Below are 6,196 nucleotides of genomic sequence, written 5' to 3'. Positions count from 1 at the left end.
CATTTGGAAAGGTTCACTCTCAGTAAAAAGAACATGGCAGCATGGCTTTGCTTATCCTAGCAAAGTTGCATCTGAAGAAAACTGCAAGACTTCTGGAACAATGTACTTTATGCAGATGAAACCAAACCAAACTGGCCTAAAAACCAAACTCAGCATTTCAGCACCAACATCTCACACCAGCTGTCGAGTATGGTGGTGGAGAGATGATCATTTGGGTTTGTTTTCTAGCCACAAAAGCTGGGTACTGTGCAGTCGTTGAGTTGACCATGAACTCTTCTGAATACCAAAGTATTGTAGAGTCAAATATGAGGTCATCTCTGTGACAGGACCAAAGAGTACAATGATGCCAAACACAGCAGCAAATCTAAGACAAAATGTTTAAAAACGGAAACTGGAAGTGTTGCAGTGGCCCACCCAAAGTCCAGACCGCAAACTGACAGCACACAAATAAATGTTCACAAACCTCAATGAACTGAATTTTAGAGAGGAGTAGGTCAAAATCTCTCCACAAATTCAAGTTATTTCTCCTCAAGCTGGTTTTACAAGCTACTGAATCAGGTGTGACAAAGTGGCTAGGACTGAATTCATTTACCATTTGTCACTTGGATATATTGTTATTTTGTGTTCTGTTATCTTATAGTCAATCATAATGCTTTAATGTAAACACAGCACATGTAACCTTGGCTCTGCATACTATCCCGGCTCTGTTTCTGGTAGCATTGGTCAATACATCTGTGCAAATGTTCCTAAAGCTAAATGTCACTTCATCATTAGTGATTTGAATCTTTCATTTGTTTATGTACAGGGTGGGCCATTTATATGGATACACCGTAATAACATGGGAATGGTTGGTGATATTAAAGTCCTGTTTGTGGCACATTAGTATATGTGAGGGGGCAAACTCCTCAAGATGGGTGGTGACCATGGTGGCCATTTAGGAGTCGGGCATCTTGGATACAACTTTTGTTTTTTCAATAGGAAGAGGGCCATGTGACACATCAAACTTATTGGTAATGTCACAAGAAAAACAATGGTGTGCTTGGTTTCAACGTAACTTTATTCTTTCATGAGTTATTTACAAGTTTCTCTTTGTTCACAGCCATTGACATGTCAAAGAGGTTAACATGTGAGGAGCGGATTGAAATTGCGTTGATATCTGGTGAACGCAGTAACCAAGTCATTGCAGCAGATTTCAATGCAAGACACCCTGCGTGAACTGAGGGTCCTGCTCCAATTTCTGTTTTGACCATTCTGCAAATTCTGTGCGCCGATCTGGGTCATCCTCGTTGAGATGCTGCAGTAGCTGGAGTTTGTAAGGGCGCCATTTGTGAGTAGCTAATATCCGCCGAAGGGATGTTTAAAGAATGATTTTATTCCTGTTTCTTTGTCTAGACTGTGTTATTTAGTCTACCCTGCTTTCTCAATGGTAGAGGTTAATGAGGTTCAGATGTGAATTCTGTATGAAGCAGGTGAGATTTTGACTGCCAGGCTCTTATGTTTTGGTGAACAATTGTTGAAAGGCGACACCAGAAAGTAAAGAACACTTAAAAGAAACTTGAACAGTCTCCAGATGCTGTTTTCCTATCACTTTCCATGCAGCTTATGTTATGCTACTTCACATGGGGTATATTTATTTTTTCAAAGGATTGCACAGAGATTTATAAAAACGTATTTTTACACATGGATGCATGTGCGTGAAGGTATTTTGAAATAGCTGTAAAATTACGAGACACTTGCTTTTATAAGGATTTTAGTAGTTTAACAAACTATAGCTGCAATCAAGTATATGAAGAAGAAATAAGATTTATTTTTAAATACACTGTTTTTGCATTCCTTCTAACCAAATACAGGGTTTTTAAGACTTGCAGAATCAGTGCATTCAGTATTTCACTGTATGCCACCATTTTTTCAACAGAGTTAGTGTGGAGTTCACAAACTGCCTACACGGACAATAAAATTCAGAAGATTACAAATAGCAGCATTCAAGCTGCACATCTCAGGGGACATAGAAATAGTTCTATGTTTGGCTTTTTACGAATAATCAGCAAGCATTTATTCTCAAAAGAAGGTGTTTTTTTGTGTTTTGTTTTTTTATTAAAGCATTCAAAACTATATCCTACATCCAAACTACATTGGGACGTACAGTACTTTATTTATTATTATAGGTTATAAGTAGTTTGAGTCTTTTAAAATCCTTCTTTTTTTAATGAACATGCTCTTGTGCTTTGGTTGAACTGAAATTAAACTTTCTGTCTCCGGTTTGTTAGTTTCTCACTTCTCCAGACTGCAGGATTTCCTAAAAACTCTTTATTTTGTTTTCTCATGTGTGGAATGATTTTCATGAGCAGTGACCCATTAATCAAAGTTTGTCAAGAAGCAAGTGTCAACATTCAGAAGCTTCCCAAAACCCTCCAGACACTTATTTGTGGATTTATTTTAAAGCACCATCTAAATTAACTTTAATTTTAAGAGATTAAAACTGAATGCACAACAGTTACATTCGCTTTGATTTTGATGACTATGGCCCTGGGATCTTAAAACCATTTTCATTCTCCTGTTCTGCTTCTACCACCATCTTTGCTGTTCCAAAAGTACCCCAAAAGCTTTAAATTCAGGATTATTGCTCCTATAACATCTCTGCTCGAACTATCTGTTCTTATGCTTTTATTTCCTGATTCTTTTGCAGAAAGCACATGAGCTGTACCACAAGAACATCAACTGCATGCTAAGAGCAGTGACAGCCTTGGTTTTAAAGAAGTGGTGGTCAAAGAAATGCCCTAGATAAGTCCACCCACATCCTTTTTACTGACACATACATACTAAAATAAACATTACCACAAAAACATATAATGGCGATTGTAATCCGAATTAATACTCTTTATGGTTCCAAATTTTCCAAACACTATTCCTTTATCAGTTATTGTCTGCAAAGCTTCAGTTTGTCAGTGTACATTTAAAAGAATGCAAGCACGTGTTTACTGGATGCTCGCACTGAAGATGGGCATGGTTTCAGCATACAATTTTACCACATCACAAGCCTTGAGAAAAAACATTTTCTTCCACAGAAAGTTTCAGTTACTGAGGCATGTCTTCATTGAGGGAAAGAAACACGAAGCTCTTCATCTCACTGTTTAAGACCCAAACCCAGGAAAAGCAACATGCTTGTAAACAAAATGCATGCTTTTGGAGTTAGGACTTTCTGTGTAAAACACACACAGACACAGACACACACATTCAGGGGAGGTTCAGGACACCATTAATAATTACGGTTAATATGATCTCACTTAAACTTGAGAGGGGACGTGTAAGTCAGCTCTTCACAGCTCTTGCAAGTGCATGACGCAGAGAGAGAGAAAGAGGGAGAGAGAGAGTGTGAGAGAGAGGACATAAAGTGTATGTGTGTGTGCGTGTTGTATAATGCAGCTGCTGCGTGATGATCAACATCCACAAGCTTCTTTACCTCGCTAAGTAAGTGTTTCTCCCTCATTTTAAATTGCTGTGTCACATGATGTTGGATGATCTCACTGATGAAACTATCAATGTACAGCTGTGGGAGCAGGCGTAAATAGATGGCCTCTTCATTAGCTGAGCTGGAGATGCTGACCATCATGTTTTCTCTCCTGGTTTTTGCCCTCTTCACACTTGGAGGGATGCTCAGTGAGGAATGTGGACAGTCAAATGGTACAACTAAGACACACCACACACACACACACACACACGTCTTGACTGTGACTTAACGTCTGCACTCACACTTAGGTAAAATATTAGAGCACCAAAATACTTCAAAAATGATTACACATTTCAAATAATAATAATATATACATACATACATATATACATTCATACATATAGGAATTTTCTTCAGTTTTCTGTCATCAACTTAGTCAAGTTTGTCAACTCTGCTAGCATTAAGCACGTGTGGCACACATGTTTAGCGAGATTTGGATTTCTACATAACTGAGACGGATGTGATGTATTTTGAACTTTCTATATCTTCCCCCTGTCAAGACAAACCCATCTAATTATTAATCTCAGCTTTGAAGCGTTATCTTTAACCTTATTTTCACACAAATGTTGTTCTCTTTGTATTTCATTTGTACTTCCTTTGACTGGACTTTGTTTTATATATTTTATGTTTTAGTGATATTAAATTATTATTATTATATTAAATGTGTTATATATTTTTTTTCCCATTGCTTCATTTATACTTCCACTTAGTGAATGCTTCGGATAAAAAACTACCAATACATCACAAGGCAAACTGTGCAGGCAGGATATAAGATTCTTATATATTTATTTACAATCTACTATCATGAATGAACCCCACACAATTTCTATCAAATGTATAAATCATATTTTATAGATTTATGTATATACATATACATACATTATTAAATTTAATTCTAAGATTCGATTATGATAGGTCCCTTTTTTTAAACATTTATATTTAATAGCCTACAACATTAAAGATGGTCAAATTATTTTGTTTGGCATCACATTAATTATTAAATGTTATTAATAAATCATTATTATTTTATGTGACCAGATCTGTGATAAAGTATTGCATTTTGAGATGAAAAACCAAAGCAAATAACTTTCTGTTTCCATTTTCTGCAGAGACTAACACAAAACCACAAAATGATGTGCTGACTGTCTGACTTTGATGAGGGTTATGATTCAGATACAGAAGATTCACAAGGGAAAAGCAGCCCTCTGAGCATGTGACAGTCAAAGCCCCCCCCACCCCCACCCCCACCCACCTGTGTGAACCTGTTGGTTACCAGAAAAAAAGTTGAACTGATAACCTCTGAACATAAGTGCATGTGTACTTTGTTAAAGGATCTTGCATTAATAGCCTCCAGGATGAGCCATAGGGGAGTGGCCTACATTACACATTGTAAAAGAAAAAAAAGGACTGAACAAAGAAACGCCTGCTTTAACAAACAGTGACAAGTCAGTATCTCGCGCCTGCTTTCTTTGTGAGAGTGTGAAGACAGAAGCGTTTTATCAAACCTAGAACTGAAAACAGCTGCTGTAATTCTTCTACCAGTAAGTTTTAAAAGCTTAACCGTGCCTGCTCTTCTTCTCACTCACTCTTTTCTTGTACCTCCTCTTTGAGTTGCTCAAGGACGTTTTCTTCTACCCACTGACGGTTACCTTTGATACTGGTAGGCAGTTGAAAAATCTAGGTCAGAAACAAAAGGTGTGTTTGGCAGTTTTTGAGTGAGCCATCTGATCACTCTATTGAAATGAGAAGTATGAATCACTTGTGCCAAGGCTCAAAGGCTATCGATAGTGTGAATGCCTACATTTACAGAGAGAAAAATGTAGGAATCACAGGCCATCTGTGGTCGGCTACACTGATTCATTCAGCCTGTCTGTGACAACATAAAAATGCTCTCTCTGTTATTCAGCACCAGCTCTTCTTTGACAGCCGTGTTTTCATAAACATGTAAATCTATAACTATTTTGTTTACCTGACACGTGATGGCTAAGGAGTTAAAACAAAAAGAATAAAATAAAGGATGTTTGATTCTGAAACTCTGCTGAATATTAAAAATGTATTCACTGATGTTAAGTTCACAGAAAGCCCCTGAAACTTCAGTGACTGTACTTTTTTCTTTGATTTTTTCACACTGACTGTTTTATTCATGGGAGCCCGGCCTGGAGTTTCAGCCTGCCACTCATACTGCGATACCACTGTACATTTCTTAACTTTAAAAAACCCAGCAGGTGATACTGCTGAGGTTGTGTGAATTCTCACATTTCAAGCTGAATATAAAGCAGAGAAGTCTCGAATGTAATGCCAGTTCCAGGTTTATAAGGCCCTCTGGTGGCAGTGCATGCAGAACTGCACTCGAAGGATTGCAAAAGCCTTTAAACAACAAAAAAAAAAAAATCGTCTTCTGAACTCATTTACAGCAGGACTGATCTTCTGGCCCACACATGTGAGTTTAGTAGTGGGTGTGTATGAACCGGGTAAATTCTAAGTCTAAATGTTCAGTAAAAACCCCCAAAAACAAACGCCTGATTTGCTGGGCAGTTTACAGAGAATTAAACTGTTTAATATATAAAAATGCACTCCATTTTCATAAATACACACAGTCCATAACTTAATCTTAGAAGTATACACTTACCAGCCACTTCATTAGGTACATGTTAGTATTCATTTTGCGGTACAGTACTGCTTTAATTC

General features: G+C 37.4%; 1 long non-coding RNA gene across 1 annotated transcript; it reads left to right on the top strand.

Annotated features, from left to right (window-relative positions):
• The first annotated feature begins 2,551 nt into the window (after positions 1-2,551).
• Positions 2,552-4,723, top strand: LOC134628517 (uncharacterized). The gene is made up of 3 exons (XR_010093992.1): positions 2,552-3,468; positions 3,548-3,681; positions 4,618-4,723. It is a non-coding gene; the product is annotated as an uncharacterized LOC134628517 (long non-coding RNA).
• The last annotated feature ends 1,473 nt before the right edge of the window (positions 4,724-6,196 follow it).

This window comes from Pelmatolapia mariae, linkage group LG6 (genome assembly GCF_036321145.2).
Source record: "Pelmatolapia mariae isolate MD_Pm_ZW linkage group LG6, Pm_UMD_F_2, whole genome shotgun sequence".
Classification (NCBI taxonomy): Eukaryota; Metazoa; Chordata; class Actinopteri; order Cichliformes; family Cichlidae; genus Pelmatolapia; species Pelmatolapia mariae.
This window is presented reverse-complemented; position numbering and strand designations above follow the sequence as displayed.